A 22,323-nucleotide genomic window follows, 5' to 3' on the forward strand; every position below is an offset into this window, starting at 1 on the left:
TGTTAAGTATTGTTCACACTATGTCTGAGTCTTACTTGTTACCTTGTTATGTTCTAGTCTAGTGTTTCATGTATTATATTTCTGTTTCCTACTGGGTCAGCACTTTGTCCACACGGTGGAGTGTGTCCACTGGCCAGTAGCCTGTTTGGCTTTATTATTAAGGGCTACTCCTATTTTGGAGTGGGGTGTCCAGTTTGTTTGTTGTGTCCCAGTTTCCTATGTTTCCTTATCAGTTTGCCTGTTTATATTCTGCCCTGTTAGTATTTGTATCCTGTTTTGTATATCTGGTTGTCTAGTAGTTTTTCTGTTCTGGCCTGTGACTATGTATATTATGTGTTTTTATGTCACTGCACTTTAGCGCAGGAAGGGACCTGTGCCCAGTTGTCGATCCATCGTTTAGGATGGATGGGCAAGTAGGCAGGGAGAGTGGTTTTAGGGTCAGTTTAGGGCTCACTCTCCCTGTCTCCCCCAGTCGGTCCTGACACAAGTGTGCATCTTGCATAGTGTATGCAAACCTTGAACAGCAGTTTGAGGGTGCATATTGGTGTACAAGTTGGATCTGGATCTAGAGGAGCAACTGGCAACACTGAGACGCATTGACCACTTGGAGAGGAGTCTCCTGCTCACTGAGCAAGTACTCTCTGGAGTAGAGGTGGGGAAGGATAGTGGGACAGAGGTGCAGGACAGTCAGGCAGCTAGCTGGGTTACAGTTACAAAACGGGGTAGAGGGAAAAAGTGTCAGGGAGGCTAGTCCTAATCTGGCACACCCCAACAAGTTTGCCTGGTTGGCAGATGAGGGTGATGCCATTTCAGAGCTAGCAGTACTGCAGCAGGACTGTGTCTCTGACCGCCAGGGTGGTGTCTGCTCAGGTAAGAACGGAGGGAGGTGTGCAGGGCAGGCCAGACAGGTACTTGGGGACTCAATTATTAGGAGTAAAGACAGGGCGATCTGTCAGAGACCGGGATCGCCGAACAGTGTGTTGTCTTCCTGGCGCTCGAGTTTGGCACATCGTGGATCGGGTTGACAGGTTGCTGGGTGGGGCTAGAGAAGACCCAGCAGTCATGGTACATATTGGCACCAATGACAAAGTAAGAGGTAGGAGGAGTGTTCTTAAAAATGATTTCAGGGACTTAGGCCGCAAGCTTAAGGCAAGGACCTCCAAGGTAATATTTTCTGAAATATTACCTGTACCATGGGCCACACCAGAGAGGAAGCAGGAGATTAGGGAGGTAGACATGTGGCTCAGAAGCTAGTGTAGGAAGGGGGGGTTTGGGTTCATGGAGAACTGGGCTGACTTCACTGTCGGATACCGGCTCTACTGTAGGGACGGGCTGCACCTCAATGGCGAGGGTGCAGCTGTGCTTGGGGAGAAGATGGCTAGAAGTAGGGATGTCCCAATACCATTTTTTTTAAAGACCGAGTACGAGTACAGATACTTTACTTCTAGTACTCGCCGATACCAAGTACACGTACTTTTATTTTAAAAGGAATCTGACACCAGGGTGACCCGGTTTCTGGCGCTGCTTACTGTGCTGATATGTGGGTTCTTGTTCTGTGCAATGGAGGCGGCTGCTGTAGTATGAGCCAAGATCTTGCTCTTCTCCATTGGACAGAACAGGGAATTTGCATTGGCGGCGAGACCGATGTCTCCGGAGCGATTGCACTGACGTTCACATGGTGAGCAGCGGTAGAAACCGGGGCACCTTTTATATTTACCTATAAATTCAAGTTAGTGCAGGTGACTCTGATGTAAGATTGCCTTTAATAATAGGGAGTATCCCCTTGTAGGTAGTATAGATAGTTGCAGACATTAGTAGCAGCCCCCCTGTAGACCGCAGCCCCCCTTGTAGACAGCACCCCCTCTTGTTCCCCTTGTAGACAGCGCCCCCCCGTGTCCCCTTGTAGACAACAGGCCCCCCCTCATAGACAGTGCTCCCTCTTGTCCCCCTTACAGACAGTGGGCCCCCTACTTGTAGACAGGGACCCACCCTTGTAGACAGGGACCCATCCTTGTAGACAGCGCCCCCCTTGTAGACAGCAGGCCGCCCCACTTTGTAGACAGCAGGCCCCCCCCGCCTTGTAGACAACGCTCCCTCTTGTCCCCCTTGTAGACAGTAGGCCCCCCCCCCTCCTCTTGTAGACAGTGCTCACCTGCGGCTGTCCTCGGGTGTTGCCGCTCCGCTGTCCCGTTCTCCCGTTCGCATCATGGCGTCCTATGGAGGCGCATGTGACATACACATCACTCTGCTTCCTCCGTAGCGTTACACTGGGCGTAGGGGAGGAGGAGTGACTGTATGTCACATGCTCCTCCATGGAACGCCATGATGCCATCGGGAGAACCGGACAGCAGAGCAGAGCCGAACAGCAGCAGGTATTGGACATGGTATCGGGGACATTAAACGAGTCCCCGATAAAATGCAAATAGCGAGTATAGGCCTCGATACCGATACTATTGGTATCGGGACATCCCTAGCTAGAAGGATGGAGGAGTGTTTAAACTAGGAACTGGGGGGGGACCTACAACGTAGAGGAGGAAGATAGTGTAGATAGAGAGGGGGTACTTATTAATGTACTTGGAGGTGGAGCGGAGGAAGGGGTTAGAATAGTTAATAGGGATAGGCTTCATAGGGAGAAAAAACATACACCTTTGAATTGCATGCTGACTAATGCCAGATGGCTGTCCAACAAAACAGAGGAACTAGAGTGGTTGATGTCTGAGGAAAATGATGACATAGTGGGTATAACAGAGACTTGGTTGGATGATAGCTGTGACTGGGCAGTCAACATACAGGGTTATAGTCTATTCAGGAAGGATCGGACAAAACGGAGGAGTTTGTCTTTATGTGAAATCGAGTCTGAAGGCCGCACTGCGAGAGGATATATGGAAGGGAAACAATAATGTGGAGTCATTATGGGTAGAAATATATGGAGAAATAAAACTAAAAAAAAATAATCTGATAGGGGGTTTGCTATAAGCCACCAAACATAATGGAAGAGGCAGAAGATCAATTACTGAGGCAAATAAACAAGGCAGCAAATCAAAATGATGTGATAGTAATGGGGGACTTTAACTGCCCTGATATAAACTGGGAGACTGAGACGTGTGAATCTCATAAAGGAAACAGGTTTATGACTATAGCTAAAGACAATTATCTGTACAAATGGTGCAGGGCCGACCAGAGGGGGCGCCCTACTGGACTTAATATTGACCAACAGACCTGACAGAGTAACTAATGTGCAGGTAGAAGGACATCTAGGAAATAGTGATCATAATATAATACATTATAACTTGTTCTTCAATAAGGGAATCTTTTGAGGTGCCACAAAAACAATGAACTTTAGAAAGGCAAAGTTGGATCAACTGAGAAGCCTTTAACAATATAAAATGGGATCATGTCCTCAAAAACAAGAATACTGACACTAAATGGGAGACTTTTAAAAATGTATTCAATTCTGACTGTAAGGGTGGTTTCACACCATGTTTTGTACATTACGGTTTCCGTATACGGCTGGGAGGAGGGGGGGCTTAATCGCGGCGCCCGCACTCAGCCGTATAGGGGAACCGTCTTTAATGCATGTCTATGAGCCGACCGGAGTGAACCGCAGCCTCCGGTCGGCTGCATTTGCGGCCGTATGCAGTTTCCCGACCGTAGGCAAAAACGCGGTCGACCACGTTTTTGCCTGCGGTCGGGAAACCGCATACGGCCAAAAACGCAGCCGACCGGAGGCTGCGGTTCACTCCGGTCGGCTCATAGACATGCATTAAATACGGTTCCCCTATACGGCTGAGTGCGGGCGCCGTGATTAAGCCCCGCCCCCCTCCTCCCAGCCATATACGGAAACCGTAAATACAAAATGTGGTGTGAAACCACCCTAAGATTTATATACCTTATGGGAATAAAAGGGTCAGAAATAAAAGAAAACCAATATGGATGAATAAAAATGTTAAGGGGGCAATAAATGACAAAAATAAAAGCATTTACACTACTAAAACAGGATGGCAGTGAAGAAGCATTCAAAAGCTATAGAGAAAAATGTAAAATAAAGATAAAAGCCACAAAAATAGACAGAAAGACTCATTGCCAAAGAGAGTAAAACGAACCCCAAAATGTTCTTTAACTATATAAATAGCAAAAGGGTTAAAAATGAAAGGGTTGGCCCTTAACCCCTTAAGGACCGGGGATTTTTCCATTTTTGCATTTTCGTTTTTTGCTCCTTGCCTTTAAAAAATCATAACTCTCAATTTTGCACCTAAAAATCCATAGGATTGCTTATTTTTTGCGCCACCAATTCTACTTTGTAATGACGTCAGTAATTTTTCCCAAAAATCTACGGTGAAACGGGAAAAAAAAAATTGTGCGACAAAATTGAAAAAAAAAATGCTGTTTTGTAACTTTTGGGGGCTTCCGTTTCTACGTAGTACATTTTTCGGTAAAAATTACACCTTATCTTTATTCTGTAGGTCCATACGATTAAAATGATACCCTACTTATATAGGTTTGATTTTGTCGTACTTCTGGAAAAAATCATAACTACATGCAGGAAAATTAATACGTTTAAAATTGTCATCTTCTGACCCCTATAACTTTTTTATTTTTCTGTGTATGGGGCGGTATGAGGGCTCATTTTTTGCGCCGTGATCTGAAGTTTTTAACTGTACAATTTTTGCATTGATAGGACTTATTGATCTCTTTTTATTCATTTTTAAATGATATAAAAAGTGACCAAAAATGCACTATTTTGGACTTTGGAATTTTTTTGCGCGTACGCCATTGATCGAGCAGTTTAATTAATGATATATTTTTATAATTCGGACATTTCCACACGCGGTGATACAATATATGTTTATTTTTATTTACACTGTGTTTTTTTTTATGGGAAAAGGGGGGTGATTCAAACTTTTAATAGGGGAGGGGGTTAAATGATCTTTATTCACTTTTTTTTCCCACTTTTTTTTGCAGTGTTATAGGTCCCATAGGGACCTATAACACTGCACACACTGATCTTTATCATTGATCACTGGTTTCTCATAGGAAACCAGTGATCGATGATTCTGCTGCTTGACTGCTCATGCCTGGATCTCAGGCACTGAGCAGTCATTCGGCGATCGGACAGCGAGGAGGCAGGTAGGGACCCTCCCGCTGTCTTGTAAGCTGTCCGGGATGCCACGATTTAGCCGCGGCTATCCCGAACAGCCCACTGAGTTGACCGGCAGTTTTTACTTTCACTTTTAGCCGCGTGGCTCAGCTATGAGCGCGCGGCTAAAGGGTTAATAGCGTGCGGCACCGCAATCGGCGCTGCGCGCTATTAGCGACGGGTCCCGGCTTCACTATGACGCCGGGCCCGCCGTGATATGATGCGGGGTTACCGTGTAACCCCGCATTATATCACGGGAGCAGGACCAAGGACGTACCTGTACGTCCTTGGTCCTTAAGGGGTTAAAAAGCGATAAAGAAGAAATTATAAACGGGGATCAGAAAAAAGCAAATATATTAAACAAATTCTTCTACACTGTATTCACCAAGGAAAATGAAATGCCAGGTGAAATACAGCGAGATAAGTTAAACTCCCCAGTACAGGTCACCTGTCTAACCCAGGAAGAAGTACAGTGCCGCCTACAAAAAATCTAAATAGACAAATCACCAGGTCCAGATGGCATTTACCCCCGTGTTCTAAAGGAATTAAGTAATGTAATAGACAGACCCCTCGGTTTAATATTCAGGGACTCTATAGTAACAGGGACTGTTCCCCAGGACTGGCGCATGGCAAATGTTGTGCCAATATTTAAAAAGGGGTCAAAAGGTGATCCCAGGAATTATAGGCCTTTTAGTTTAACCTCTGCTGTATGTAAATTATTTGAGGGTTTTCTAAGGGATGCTATTTTGGAATATCTTGATAAAAATAAATGTATGACTCCATATCAGCATGACTTTATGAGGGATCGGTCCTGTCAAACCAACCTGATTTGTAGAGGGGTTGAATAGTAAGGTAGCAATCTTTGCAGATGATACTAAACTCTGTAAAGCGGTAAACACTATTGAGGACAGTGCACTGTTACAAATGGATCTGGATAGGTTGGAGGTTTGGGCTAGGAAGTGGCAGATGAGATTCAACACGGATAAATGTAAGATTATGCACATAGGGAAGAAAAATCCGGGCTTGGATTATGTATTAAATGGGAGAACACTTGGGATGACTGACGTGGAAAAGACTTGGGAGTCTTAGTTAATAGTAAATTTAGCTGTAGTGACCAGTGTCGGGCAGCTGCTGCCAAGGCAAATAAAATCATGGGGTGCCTCAATAGATAATACCACTGTGCAAATCACTAGTTAGACCACACATAGAATACTGTGTACAGTACTGGGCACCAGTGTATAAGAAAGATATAGTGGAGCTGGAGAGGGTTCAAAGACGAGCAACCAGGGTAATACGGGGAAATTCGAGGACTACAGTACCCAGAAAGATTATCACAATTAGGGTTATTTAGTTTAGGAAAAAGGCGGCTTAGGGGCGACCTAATAAACATGTATAAATATATCAGGGGACAGTACAGAGATCTCTCCCATGATCTATTTGTACCCAAGACTGTACCTATAACAAGGGGGCATCCTCTATGTCTTGAGGAAAGAAGGTTTCTTCACCAGCACAGACGGGGGTTCTTTACTGTAAGAGCACAGAGACTGTGGAATTCACTGCCTGATGAGGTGGTCAAGGTGAACTCTGTAAAAATGTAAAAGGGGTCTGGATGCATTTTTAGAGAATAATAACATTAGAGGTTATGGATTCTAGATTTATAGGGACAGAACGTTGAGATTTATTCTGACTGCCATATTTGGAGTTGGGAAGAAATTTTTACCTTGAGTACGAGGGTTTTTTGCCTTCCTCTGGATCAACTCCATAGGGACTCATTAGGGATATAGGTTGAACTTAAAGGACTCTGGTCTTTTTTCAACCTTATGAACTATGTTACACACAATAGTCCAGCTTTGGTTATACTGGAGGCCAATAAATAGGTGAGGGTCAATGGGAGGGGACACACAGGGCCTTCATGGATCTTTGTCTTTTTGCAACCTTATCAACTATATAAGTAAGTGACACTTCGCATATCTGGAAACTGTCCATTTAGGCATGCTTTATTAAGTCTAAGTGTTGCACTGTGTTGGGAGGCAAGCAGGATGTGACCTTTATAGCCTGTATACCCAAATAATTTTTCTCCTGCTCAGTATACTTCCAAATTTATGTTAGTAGTGAAAGGGTGCATGTAGAAGACATACACCCAATCTGAACACAGGTTTTGTAAGGTCATGCATTTCAGCAGAGTGCAGTGCCAAAATGGGAGGCAGCTGTAATTTCCAAAAACCCTAACATGTCATAAAGATATGCCAGACACTCGGATTGATAGGGAACCAAAAGGGCACAGGGACCAGTACAGCATTTATATTGGTTTGTTCTAGAGACCTATGAAGGGTGTTAAATCTGAGGGGCCAAACCCTTACCAATTGATAGTTCTGAGATATCACATATATGTCAGAATGTGTATAAATTGTCAGCATTTGTAGGAAATGATAGTCTTTAATTTTGGACTTGTGGACTAAATATGATATCTTCCTGAAGGCATATTCCCAACATGAAAAGTTATCCCTTATGCACAGGATAAAGGATAACAAGCTGGTGTGGGTTAACTACTGGGATCCCCACCAATCCTGAGAGGAAAATTATCACCAGAATGAAAAGAACACAGCATTCATTAGGCCAGCACTCCATTCATTCTCTAGGTGGCGTCTAAATGATGCTGAGTTTTTCATGTTAGGAACACTTTCACAAATGTGCAAGCAAATAGACCGACACAAGTGGCTCACAGATATAGACGATTCATGCAATACAGACCCCAAAAGGCCACCGTTTGTTAATCTAGTCTTTGGCATAAACTGATCCTAAAAATATTGGTGCAAACAAAAAAATATACACGTGCCTATGTTTTCCCAATTAAATTCTACCAGAATTTATTTTAACATAGAATGTGATTACAATGGTCTCAGAGGCCATACAAGTCCACCATGACCACTCGAGTGAGTTCTGTTGCTAAGCAATCACTCAAATAGCTGGTGGAATGTCAACCAGACATTTATGGCAAAGCTTGTGTATAATTCACAAATGTCTAACATGGAAATACCCACGATGTGGATAAAAATATACATGATTTCTGTGTAACTAGTCCAGGGTTATATTGGGAACCACTAAACATTTATAGATAAATGAGTCTTTACCTTTGGAAGCTTTTTCTTTCATTAATATGATTTAGGGAGCAGATTATTAACTAACAGACATAAATATAAAGCAATGAGGCACACAAAAACCAAATAAATGCACATTTATTGTGACAAAGACAAGAAGCAATAACAGAAACAAAGCAACAAAACAAACGTTTACAAAAACAAAAAACAGTTGTTTATTGATATGTGTGGCATTGTGATAAATGTGGCACATGTGGCAGCATGGTGGATAAATCGTGGAGAAAAAGGTTACAGATCCTGTAAATAAATATGTAAAATAAAGGCATGTTTACATGCAGCAGCTTTGTTTCAGAGTTTCTCTAACTAAAAATCAGTTCCATCCATGAGAATGTGGTTTCTGCATGTGAATAAAGCCTAAGAACAGGACATGTTTTAATTCTAATTGATGAAGCAGGACTAGAATATTTTTCAGATGTTAAGGGCTCACTCTATGGATAGTATTTAAGAGAGCTATGTACCTATAGGCCTACAAAAGAGAGCTATTTTCCTAACCAAGCAGAATAGGGACTTTATAAACATTAAAGTAGTTTATGAATAGATAAAAAAAGGTTTAAATATGAATATAATCCTATCCTTCTTGTACACATTTTGAACAGCCCTTATGTCAAAGTGACCTGTTATTTAAACATGGAATCCTCATGTATCATTGCTGCTTTCCCATCACTGAATAAAACCAAGGAAGTTTTTCATTCTCTTTGAACAGTGACAAAACCACAAAGTGAACAGAGCAAAGTTCAAGGAATGAGAAGGCAGATACACAACAGATTTTCCGCAGATGTATGTGCAGAAAATCCACAGCGTATTAAAGTAGCACCAAAGTGGATAGGATATGTAGAAATCTCACACTACATAAAATATCAGCGCAAAATCTGGACATAAATTGACTTCAGTTGCAGATCTAAAAAGTGCAGCATATCCATTTATACTGCAAACACACTGGGGATTAAGCCAGATTTTCAATAGGGACATTAAAAGCTGCAATAAGTATGCATTTGATGTAGATTTTACTGTTAGTTTTTCTTCTTTTACAGCATTAAAGTGTTACTCCACTCTCCAGCGTCCGTAACGCAATGTTCTGAATGATGGGTGTGGGCTTCCGTGTTCACACCCGCCCCTTCTTGACGTCACGTCCTGCCCCCTCAATGCAAATCTATTGGAGGGGGCGTGACGGCCGTCGCATCCCCTTCACATAGGGTTTCATTAAGGGGAAGGGGCGTGACATCAAGAAGGGGCGGGCGTGAACGCGGAAGCCCACACCAAGCATTCAGAACATTGCGTTCCGGACGCTGGGGAGTGGAGTAACACTTTAAAGAGAACCTGTCATTGCTTTCACGCTGCCTGATCCACAAGTCATCATGGTGGTCCATGATGGCTTCTGCCTGTCCCACCAACCTTTATCCAAACAAAGTAGAGAAAATCCAAACCAGTAGAGAAAGCCACCAGGAATTACCCTGATGACTCAAGGTTCAGGCAGCATGAATGCTATGATAGGTTCCCTTTAACAGAGATTTGGATTGGATTTTCTTCTGTGGATTTTGGTGCAGATATGCTATAGTTTTTCTGTTGCAAAAAATCTACAGCATATCTGTCCTGTGTTTACATAACCTTACAGACATAGCCCATTCACAGGATATCAACTACTGGGATTTTTTTGTAATCCTGAAAAACTCAGAAATAAGCAACATGATTAACACTGGCATATCCTAGGAAGGTGTAAAAGCATTTTAATATGTCTTTACAAGGGTGAATTTCCTCCCTGGCCCTAGATGTGATTCAAACTGAATCTTTGTTCAGAGTATTTTTTCAATAATTCAAGTCACTAATAAAGCTTTTTTAATTATTTTAAAGAAGTGGTAACAAATTTAGAGTATAAATGTATGATCTCCCGTACAGGGCTCTGACTCGGCCCCAGCTAAACTGCAGTGTGTGACGTTTTGCACATAGCAGGTCATCTGGTACAAACATGCCCCCATTTATCTCTATGGGAGAGGCAGAGACACAGGAACACAGGATAAATGTGTTACCACTGGACTTCTTCTTTAATACTGATAGCATATACCATTGTTTCCCAACTATGGTGCCTCCAGATGTTGCAAAACTACAGCTCCCACTCAACTTCAACTCATAGCCTTTGGCTGTCCAGGCATTCTGGGAGTTGTAGTTTTGCAACACCTGGAGGCACCCTGGTTGGGAAACACTGGCCTATACCATCAGTTTTAGATTTAGCTTTCCCTTGAATAAGAATTAGTAGTGTAGTAAACTGCAGTACCAGACAAAGCCTCTAACAGCCTGGTATTGTGATAAAACCATAATATATAATATTTTTACCCTTCCTCTGCCCACCTATGCTCCATGTACTTCACTGCAGCAATAACATATTAGTACACCATTCAACCATAATTTACCTATGCCAACTACCGGTGAGGCCAGTGATTGGCTGCAAGATGCACAAGCATGCCAATAGAGTAGTAGTCAAAGTATGTCATGCAGGGAAGAAAACAGACCTAGTGTGGAGGACTGGAGTGATTGTGTGGGGTGAAGCAATGTTAAAAGTATATTATTAGTAGTTTTTATTTTATCACAATACCAGACTTTAAAGGACATGTCCGGTGCTCACTTTTCTTATGGTATCCATTCCGGGCTGCAAAAAAAAAAAAAAAAGAAAATAAGCTCTCTCTTACCTGCATACGCTCCCCCGGTGCTCCGGTACAGGTGTTTGGTCCCCGGGCTGTATTCTTCCTACTTCCTGTTAGCCCGGCACGTCACACGGAGCTTCAGCCTATCACTGGCCGAGGCGGGACATCTCTGCGGCCGGTGATAGGTTGAAGCTCCGTGTGACGTGCCGGGCTAACAGGAAGTAAGAAGAATACAGCCCGGGGACCGAACACCTGTACTGAAACACCGGGGGAGCCTAGGCAGGTAAGAGAAAATTTGTTTTATTTTTCAGCCCGGAACGGATAAAATAAGAAAAGTGAGCACCGGACATCTCCTTTAAAGGAAAGTGTGTAATTAATTTGGACAACTCCTTTAATATTGTTTTAAGATAATTGCTTCAATCATAACTGGAGGGTTTCTTATTCCATAAAATTTAAATAGTAAACAACCTAATACAGTGGCCCCTCAAGTTACAATATTAATTGGTTCCAGGACAACCATTGTATGTTGAAACCATTGTATGTTGAGACCATAACTGTATGAAAACCTGGTAATTGGTTCTGAAGCCACCGAAATGTCATCCAAAAATAGGAAAAGGTGAGGATTAAAGAAAAATAAGTAGATAACTAATACAGATAAAGTAAGTCCTTACATATAACAGTAAGAAAGAGCTGCTGGAAGCTGTAAATCACTGTCTATGTCAGTGTTTCCCAACCGGGGTGCCTCCAGCTGTTGCAAAACTACAACTCCCAGCATGCCCGGACAGCCGTTGGCTGTCCGGCCATGCTGGGAGTTGTAGTTTTGCAACAGCTGGAGGCACCCTGGTTGGGAAACAATGGTTTATGTTGAGGACAGGAGCTTCTTCAGGGTCCTATACAGTACACACCGTGTCCCAAATGGAGCATCCCTTACTTGGTGTCCAAAGGAGCAGCTAACCCTGGCACAGGTAAGGAGTAGTACAGAACTTGTAGTTCCTCCCTGTAACGTAGGGGGTGCTACCAGAAAGCCATTCAGTGCTTGTACTTCAGAACTAGAGGTGATCTATCAGTAAAATGCCAATTCTGATTGGTGAGTTCCTCCAGTTGTGACACGTTTCACAGATCTGGACTTTCCGTAGCATTGTATGCTGGTTTCAAGTTACAATGGTCCAGAAAAGACCATTGTATGTTGAAACTATTGTATGTTGAGGCCATTGTAAGTTGAGGGATCACTATATTCACTTAAAAATCTGCTTGGGCAGAAATACAGTAACACAATTTCCCACCATAACATGTTATTCTATGAGAACTTTGGAGCACAAGAAGCCAATGAGTGTTTAACCTTTCAGACAACAGATTACAAAAGTAAATGAGCCACAAACCAGCTGTTGGCATTGAGGTGATGAGTGTTCTGCTCCTCTGTGTTAATCTCCCCTGTAGACTGTGTATCCTCTATGAACAGCTGCACAGGCATCTTTTCTTCTGACGTCTGGTCCAGGGGCAATGTCTCATCTTTGTTCTCATCACATTCATCTTGGGTATTTGATGTATCATTGCAGTCCGTTTCAACTAACGTTTTTGTGCTGTTTGTGGTGACACTGAGTGGATCCTCAAAAGACATCACAAATGTACACATGACTAGCAGAGGTGATCTATTGTATGTCTGATGTGTAAAAGTAAACCCTAAATATAAGCACCTACAGAGGTAGTGAGGAGATTTCTAGCCAAAGAAATGTAAACATAAAGAATTATCCTGATACGTGGAAAGGTTAGCAGGCTACATAGATGGCTGTAGTGAGATGTGTCAATACTTAGAATACTAAGAATGCTACAGTGATATATTATGCAGAATGCTTTTCATTCCAATAGCTGTCACCCAAGGCCGTCTCTGATAGTTCTTCTAGGTCATCTGGCTAGTCATACTGGAATCGCAGTCAGCGCTTCTACCTTTAAGCTGGTCTGAAATGCAGTTTGTGAGCAAACCTCAACCTGGATCAGATGGACGTGTTTTTCCTGTATTGAAAGAAAAATGCAAAAAACACACTCAACTTTAAATAGGATATACCCAAGATTATAAAAGAAACAAAAAGGAATTGTACATAAACAAAGCCCCTACAATTTAAATAGGTTGTGCAATGTTGTTTCAATTAAATTTTTTTATTTCAATAGTCAACTTCATCACAGAGATATAAGCCTTTTTTTGTTAATATGCAAATCAGACTTAATTCCCAAGAGGCGTTCCCCAACACAGCAAATGCCCACTTAAAGGGGTTCTCTCTTGTTTATACTGTTTTTTGTTATTATGTTTGTGTGTTATGTGTGTATAAGTATGTGTTTTTTTATGTGTGTTGTGATTATATATATATATATATATATATATATATATATATATATATATATATATATATATATATCTCTATGTATTTTCTTACCTTTTCTGAAGATCCGGAAGCTGTCCCCTTTTTCTTCCAGCGGCTTGCTGTGTAACCTCGGCCTCCGCCATGTTGTGTTCGGTAAGTGGGATGTCGGGGGGGTGTTCTTGCTTCTGTCCTTCCTATCTTCTGACGTCCGAGGCGAATCTTTTCTTCCTGTTTCTTCCGTGGCTCAGCGAGGAATCTGCGGCCTCTTCCAGCGCATGCGCATGTATTTTTTATTAATTTTTTTTACCAATAAAGTTTTTATTGTCTAATTGACAAACTGTCTGCGCATGCGCGCGTGCGCAAGTGCTACGCTAACAGCATAGCGTACGTTAGGTCTATGCTAATAGCATAGCTTCGCGCAAGCGCAGACAGTTTGTTAATTAGACAAAAAAAACTTTATTGGTAAAGAAAAAACAAAAAAACTACCTGCGCATGCGCCGGAAGGGGCCGCAGATTCGTCACTGAGCCACGGAAGAAACAGGAAGAAAAGATTCGCCTCGGACGTCAGAAGATAGGAAGGACAGAAGCAAGAACACACCCCCGACATCCCACTTACCGAACACAACATGGCGGAGGCCGAGGCTACACAGCAAGCCGCTGGAAGAAAAAGGGGACAGCTTTCGGATCTTCACAAAAGGTAAGAAAATATATATATATATATATATATATATATATATATATATATATATAATCACAACACACATTACTTATACACACAACACACAAACATAACAACAAAAAACAGTATAAACAAGGGAGAACCCCTTTAAGTCCATTCCATGTCAACTTTATTACCACCCCATGACCCACTTGCACTGCCAACCGTGTTTGTCTGCCGCTAGATGAAGTGGACATGAGCTGGACTTACCTGGCCTTTTAGCCATGCTGGGGAAAGCCCTCTGGCCCTTGAGCATCATTTGCATTGGAATAATACGGTTTATATATCAGCGCTGAGGACGGCTAATAAAATATAAGAGGCATGCCTGGAATCATGATAAGAAGCCCTATCTAACCATATGCTTGTTCACTCACACACACCTATCGCGGCGGTCCCTGTGGCCATCAACGGCCGGGACCCGCGGCTAATACAGGACATCACCGATCGCGGTGATGCCCTTTATTAACCCTTCAGACGCGGCGATCAAAGCTGACCACCGCGTCTAAATCAAAAGTGACACTAACCCGGCTGTTCAGTCGGGCTGTTCGGGACCACCGCGGTGAAATCGCGGTGTTCCGAACAGCTTACAGGACACTGGGAGGGACCTTACCTGCCTCCTCGGTGTCTGCTCCGTGCCGGGAACCCCTGCATGGCCGGCGCTCTCCTTCGTCGTCATCATGTCATTGCGCACGCTGTCCCGCCATCCAATGGGAGCGGCGTGCGTAGCGACGTCCTGGCGGCAACGGAGAGTGAGGATACGGGGAAGCAGAGACGTTCCAGAGCGACGGGGACACCCCGGGGACGCAGCGACAGCGATGGAGGGCGACATCCAGGGCAGCGGTGACGGGTCCTATACCAGTGGTCTTCAACCTGCAGACCTCCAGATGTTTCAAAATTACAACTCCCAGCATGCCCGGACAGCCAATGGCTGTCCGGGCATGCTGGGAGTTGTAGTTTTGCAATATCTGGAGGTCCACAGGTTGTAGATCACTGTCCAATACTTTACATTGTATTTGGTTCAGAATCTTTATTTTCTCGATTTTTATCCTATAAAATTAGGTGCGTCTTATATGCCGGAGCGTCTTATATGACGGAAAATACGGTACATCTTTTTTTCTCAAGCTGTAATTCTTCTTGCTCCATTAAATTAAAGCCATTAAAATGACTAAAGGCTGCATTCACATCACGATTGCAGCCTACGGCTGCCGGATCCGGCTGAACGACATGAAAACCGGGTGCTCCAGTACCCCAGCCGGACCCGGCCCTTTTCTCATTTATTTGAATGAATCGACCAGCGATTCCAGTCGGCTAATTTTTGCCCTGTATGCGGTTTGGTGACTGGACCTAAAATCACAACATACCATGGTTTTAGGTCCGGTCAGAAAACCGGATACGGGACAAAAATGAGCCGATCAGTCACCATATGACTCTGGTCGGCTCAATGAAATGAATGAGATACGGGCCAGGTCCAGCTGGGATACGGGAGCGTCCCGTTTTCACTCCTCCCGCATCCGGCTCCTGTATCTTCAAATCGTAATGTGAATGCAGCCTAAATATGTTTTTATGCTCTTGTCAGGTACAATAAAGGTATGGTGGCATCTGCCTTCTGTCTTATGTGTATGGGGATTTTATTTTTAATCTTTCTATTAGACATAGCATAAGAGATTTAAAAACTAGATCCTAGAACAAAGACATATAAAAAGCAATATATAAAAGGCACAAAATCTACTTTTACAATAATAAAAAGCATAAAGAAAAGCAAATTGCCTCAGAGCAATAAAGGTATATCCCATTAAACAAGGTACGGCAATGTATATGTGGATTTTAAAGGGGTATTTTTTTTTTCTTTATCCTTTGAGCCCATGATGCCAAGTTAATAATACTGTGTAATATGCTTTTACTACCTCTGTGTGCTGATTTATGCGGTTATTATGCACTGGTCCCACACTCAGAAGTACTGTTGTCTCTGACCTTTCCCAGCATCCCATGGGGCCACAGACAATATGTCATAAATCACATGGGGGAGATTCATCAAAACCAGTGTAGAGGAAGAGTGGTGCAGTTGCCTATAGCAACCAATCAGATCGCTTCTTTCATTTTTAACAAGGCCTTTGAGAAATGAATGAAGCAATCTGATTGGTTGCTATGGGCAACTGCACCACTCTTCCTCTACCCTGGTTTTGATGAATCTCCCCCATGGTCTCCATGGGGGGGGGGGGTGGAATCTCCCCCATGGTCTCCGTGGGGGGATGTGGCTATTATACTGCAGGGGGTGGGTGCATAGCGATAATTTCGTTAATCTCTTCCACTCTGCTGAAGTGCTTCTGTGTGTGAGTCCTGTGGACACAGCGGGACATGGAAGTAATAGAAGCAAATTACTAAATATTATAACTTAGGATCATGGGTTCAAAGTCTGAAGAAAGAAAAATCCCAGAATATCCCTTTAAAACATCCAAAAAAGAAGATACACAGCATGCATGTGTATTAGAGGGTGGATAAAACAGCTGTTGGCTGACAACTATTGCAGGTGTTGAGCACCATAAAAAGCACAACTCTTGGGCACAAACTGCTCTTACAAGTAAAACACTAGAAAGTTATGTATTGGCTTACATTGACTGTAGAACATGAAATTCTTCAGAAGTTTGAGTCATACCTCTAAGTCACAAGAAAAGAATGGATATAAACCATCAATTACAGGAGATGAGTACTCATGTACAAATATAGAAGAGGTGATATATAAATATTACTCATAGATAATGTAGGCTGCAATGTCTGTACAGGTTGAAACCACTGAAAATGAAAATACTGGCAACAATAAAATCCTCATACATATAAACAAGAAGGTTATACCATCATCACAGAAGGGATTCTTTACTGTAAGAGCAGTCAGACTATTAAACTCGCTGCCACATAATGTTGTGATGGTTGATTCATCAAAGGCAACAAGATGCCTTTCTTAAAAGATATGATATTACAAGTTATTGATACTAGATTTCTGGAGGTGGGTTTTTGATCCAAGGATTTTTCTGACCGCCACAGTGGGATCAGGTAGTAATTTTTTCATGGCCACTTTTTTTTTTTTCTTTTTTTTGCAGATTGGACTTGATGGACTGCTGTCTTTTTCAAATTCATCCCATGCAACTTTCAAAAGATAGCTATTTAGTCTGCTGTATAAAGCTTCCATCATTTGTCTCCGCTTACATTTATGTCAGCTGATATGTGCTCTTTCTGCCCAGGCATACAGGGAGCTGTAGCTATGCAACATCTGGAGGGCAGCAATTTGAAAACCACTGTTTTAAAGCACGGAGATAGGTCAATTTGGAGTTTAGACCGTGAGCCCCATTGGGGCCAGTGGGAACGATGACAATCTCTGTACCGCTGACCCCCACCCACCTGTGAGTTGGCCCCACCCCTTTACGATACTATTGCCAACTTTGGCTGGGGTCAGAAAGGCTTTCTAGGAGCCTGTACACTGGTCTTAACCGTATGAGCTGCTCATATGTACTTGTAGTAACAGCCATATTTTTCTGTTGTATTTGAAAAAAAAAAATATTTATATAATATTTAAACCAAGAACCTCAGCACTGCAAGGGAACAGTGGCAATTACCGAGCCACCATACTGGTACAATACCTCACTAATGCTATACTCATAGGGGGAGATTTATCAAAACCTGTGCAGAGGAAGAGTGGTGCAGTTGCCCATAGCAACCAATCAGATTGCTTCTTTCATTTTCCACAGGCCTCTTTAGAGGCCTGTGGAAAATGAAAGAAGCAATCTGATTGGTTGCTATGGGCAACTGCACCACTCTTCCTCTGCACAGGTTTTGATAAATCTCCCCCATAGACCAGCTTAAAGTTGGTCCAAAAACTCCCTATATTTCCCACACCACCATCTGAAATTGAACACAAGAGTTAAAAAGTTTATGTGCTAGAATCTCATGAGTAACTAACCAAATTGTGTATCAGGATATCAATCCAGTGTTGACCAGTCAGCCACACTCCACACTGTTTATATCCAGTCATGGGCGGAAATGTTGGCACCCCTGAAATTTTTCAAGAAAATGAAGTATTTCCCACAGAAAAGGATTGCTGTAACACGGTAACACGTTTTGCTATACACATGTTTATTCCCTTTGTGTGTATTGGAACTAAACCAAAAAAAAAAAGGGAGGAGAAAAAAGCAAATTGGACATAATGCAGGGGTGTGGAAATTACAAAAAAAAATAAAAAATACTTGTCCAAGGGACTAAAGCGGAACACAATCTACTTGCCCCTCAAGAAAATCCACTTGTCCTGGTAGATAAAATAATTTCAACCAAAATAGTACAATCCACCCCACTAGACCACCAGGGATGGTTATGAGATCCCTTTAGACACTGGTGACCTAGGCTATTAGCGGCGGGAGAGCTGTAGTTAGCTCCTTTTACGCCCGAGGCAAGCCCCTGCATCTGACCCCTATAACTCCAATTTTTCCATATAGAGGGATGTATGAGGGCAATCTTATGTGCAGTGATCTGAAGTTTTTAATTGGAACCATTTGTGTTCAATACACATAAACGTAGAACATAAACGTAGAACATCCTGGACACTGGTAGTCCTATATTTCAAACCATTTGTGTTCAGAGGTAACTTTTTGATCACCTTATTAAAAAAAAATTCTCATATGAAGTGACCAAAAATGAGCAATTCTGGACTATTTTTTTTACATTTACACCGTTCACCGAACGGTTTAATTAACATCATATGTTAATAGTCTGGATATTTCCACATGCAGCAATACCACTTATGTTTATTTTTGTACATTATTTTTTATAAAATAAGATTTAAAAAATTGGAAACTTATTAGGAAAGTGGCTTATTCACATATATACGCACTTTTAAAAATATTTTAATCACAATTTTTTAGTCTTCATAGGAGTCTTTTGATTGGAAAACATTGAACAATGCTGTGTTACTGGGGGGGGGGGGTGTACTGCTTCTCCAGTTTATATGGTGCATTTTACTCTAATTTATGCGTCAGAAAATGCTGGAAGTTACTAGATAACTACAACACCCAGCATGCCCTGATACAGCCTATGGTTGTGTGGGTGTTGCAGCATGTTGCACTGTATAGTAGTACGGTTAAGGTTATTGTGTAACATGCTGGGAGTTGTAGTTTTGGTCCGTGTCAGCTGCAGAGCAATAGGCTGTGTCAAGGAATACTGGGAATTACAGTTAGTAACTACAACACCCAGCATGCCCTGATGCAGCCTATGGCTCTGCAGCTGACCTGAACCAAAACTACAACTCCCAGCATGTTACACTTTATAGTTCTACAGTTTAGGTTATGGTGCAACATGCTGGAAGTTGTAGTTTTGGTTCGGGTGTGTTTGCGTGCATCCGTGGGGCTCTTGGTCAGCAGGTGAGTATGAAGGGGCGAGATTCTGGGGGTGCAATTTAGTGCGGGTGGCCGGAAGAGACTAAAAAATTAATAAAAATTAGATAGCACAACTGGCAGCAGCTGCCCATTGTGTTGGATTGTCAAAGCAACCCTCTTCTCCCACTCTTCACACACTGATAGCAACACCACAGGAGAAATGCTAGAACAGGCTTCCAGTATCCGTAGTTTCAGGTGCTGCACATCTCGTATCTTCACAGCATAGACAATTGCCTTCAGATGACCCCAAAGATAAAAACCTAAGGGGGTCAGATCGGGAGACCTTGGGGGCCATTCAATTGGCCCACGACGACCAATCCACTTTCCAGGAAACTGTTCATCTAGGAATGCTCGGACCTGACACCCATAATGTGATGGTGCACTATATTGCTGGAAAAACTCAGGGAACGTGCCAGCTTCAGTGCATAAAGAGGGAAACACATCATCATGTAGCAATTTCGCATATCCAGTTTAATGGCCCCCAAGGTCTCCCGATCTGACCCCCTTAGACTTATCTTTGGGGTCATCTGAAGGCAATTGTCTATGCTGTGAAGATACGAGATGTGCAGCACCTGAAACTACAGATACTGGAAGCCTGTGCTAGCATTTCTCCTGCGGTGTTGCCATCAGTGTGTGAAGAGTGGGAGAAGAGGGTTGCATTGACAATCCAACACAATGGGCAGCACATTGAACACATTTTATAAGTGGTCAGAAACTTGTAAATAACTCATGAAAGAATAAAGTTATGTTAAAACCAAGCACATCATTGTTTTTCTTGTGAAATTCCCAATACGTTTGTGTCACATGACCCTCTTCCTATTGAAAAAACAAAAGTTGGATTCAAAATGGCCACCATGGTCACCACCCATCTTGAAAAGTTTCCCCCCCCTCACATATACTAATGTGCCACAAACACAAAGTTAATAACACCAACCATTCCCATTTTATTAAAGGGGGTTCTCCGGTGCGTAAACATCTTATCCCCTATCCAAAGGATAGGGGATAAGATGCCTGATTGCGGGAGTCCCGCCGCTGGGGACCCCCGGGATCATGCACGCGGCACCCCGTTTGTAATCAGTCCCCGGAGCGTGTTGGCTCCGGGACTGATTACCGGCGACTACAGGGCAGGCGGCATGTGACGTCCCCTCCCGTAGGCTTGCATTGCGGGGCCGCCGGTAATCAGGTAGTCAGGTAATCGGGTGGTCAGGAAATCGGGTAGTCGCCGGTAATCAGTCCTGGAGCTAACACGCTCCGGGGACTGATTACAAATGGGGTGCCGCGTGCATGATCCCGGGGGTCCCCAGAGACGGGACTCCCATGATCAGGCATCTTATCCCCTATCCTTTGGACTCACTGACTCACTTAAAAGAGAGGACAGAAAAAAATAGCAGAGCGCCACATAGGGTAATAAAGTCACCTCAAGTTAATTAGACATTAAAGGGGTTATCCAGAAAAAAACTTTTTATACACACATCAACTGGCTCCAGAAAGTTACACAGATATGTAAATTACTTCTATTTAAAAAAATATTAATCCTTTCGGTACTTATGAGCTGCTGAAGTTGAGTTGTTCTTTTCTGTCTAAGTGCTCTCTGATGACACCTGTCTCAGGAACGGTCCAGAGTAGAAGCAAATCCCCATAGCAAACCTCTTCTACTCTGTGCAGTTCCCGAGACAAGCAGAGATGTCAGCAGAGAGCACTGATGACAGACAGAAAATCCTAACTCAACTTCAGCAGCTGATAATTATTGAATGGATTAAGATTTTTTAATAGAAGTAATTTACAAATCTGTTTAACTTTCAGGGGCCAGTTGATAAAAAAAAAAGTTTTTTCCTGGATAACCCCTTTATATGTTTAGACCAGGCTCAGCTGCTTGGGTTGTGGCGCATGCCACAAAACCAATAGAAGCAAAGCAATCCCATTCCAGGGAGAACAGCACATCATATATGCAGCAGCCGGCACCTTTATACATCCACCAGTATAAGTGCAATAATAGGATATGCAGTAGAAAAATAGGAGGCCCATAACAGCGCAACTGACTGAAGACTACTGATACCAGCAAGTCTGATAGCAGACAAGAGTTTATTGTGTCCCATATGCTATCACAGACTTGCTGGTATCAGTAGTCTTTCTTTTTTTTTTATGCATGATTTAAAAAAGAAAATAAGTAAAATTAGAAGTACTCTTGAAACAATTTTCATATTAAAAGGGGTATTCCACCAAATTTAGTTCCCTATCTACTTGGGGGTCACATTTTCCTCCATTTTTTAGGGGATCAGATCAGATTGCTATCCTGTGGAGTTAGGAATGCCACTTTAACTTTACTGGTTGCTATAAACAATGCCTATTTTTATTCTGATAGCGTTAAATAAATAGCACTTCTGGGTCTTAAAACTATCAAATCACAGGAGCTATGAGTGATCACTATGATTCTATTCAAACTATTGCTCCTTGATCATATGCTTTGGGGCCATAGCATGCTAGGAATTGTGGTTTTGCAACATCTGGAGGTCCACAGGTTGGAGACCACTCGTCTAGAAGGTGTGATTTTATCTTTCTAATTACTGCAATTACCCCGCTAAAAGCAAATACAGTGGTCCCTCAACATACGATGGTAATCCGTTCCAAACGAACCATCATTTGTTGAAACAATCGCATGTTGAGGGATCTGTGCCATGTAAAGTATAGGACAGTGGTCTACAACCTGCGGACCTCCAGATGTTGCAAAACTACAACACCCAGCATGCCCGGACAGCCGTTGGCTGTCCGGGCATGCTGGGTGTTGTAGTTTTGCAACATCTGGAGGTCCGCAGGTTGTAGACCACTGTCCTATACTGGAACGGATTACCATCGTATGCAGCAACGTGATGACGTCGATGGAGAGCGCCAACGATGCAGGG

General features: G+C 42.8%; 1 long non-coding RNA gene across 1 annotated transcript in view; it reads right to left on the minus strand.

Moving 5' to 3' along the window:
* LOC130282719 (uncharacterized) overlaps nucleotides 1–22,323 on the minus strand; it is a 42,727-nt gene that overhangs the window by 19,783 nt on the left and 621 nt on the right. Inside the window, exon 2 of the long non-coding RNA XR_008846497.1 lies at nucleotides 12,311–12,941. This is a non-coding gene — a long non-coding RNA (uncharacterized LOC130282719). The remainder of the gene's footprint in view (nucleotides 1–12,310; nucleotides 12,942–22,323) is intronic.

This window comes from Hyla sarda, chromosome 7 (assembly GCF_029499605.1).
Source record: "Hyla sarda isolate aHylSar1 chromosome 7, aHylSar1.hap1, whole genome shotgun sequence".
In the NCBI taxonomy this organism is placed as follows: domain Eukaryota; kingdom Metazoa; phylum Chordata; class Amphibia; order Anura; family Hylidae; genus Hyla; species Hyla sarda.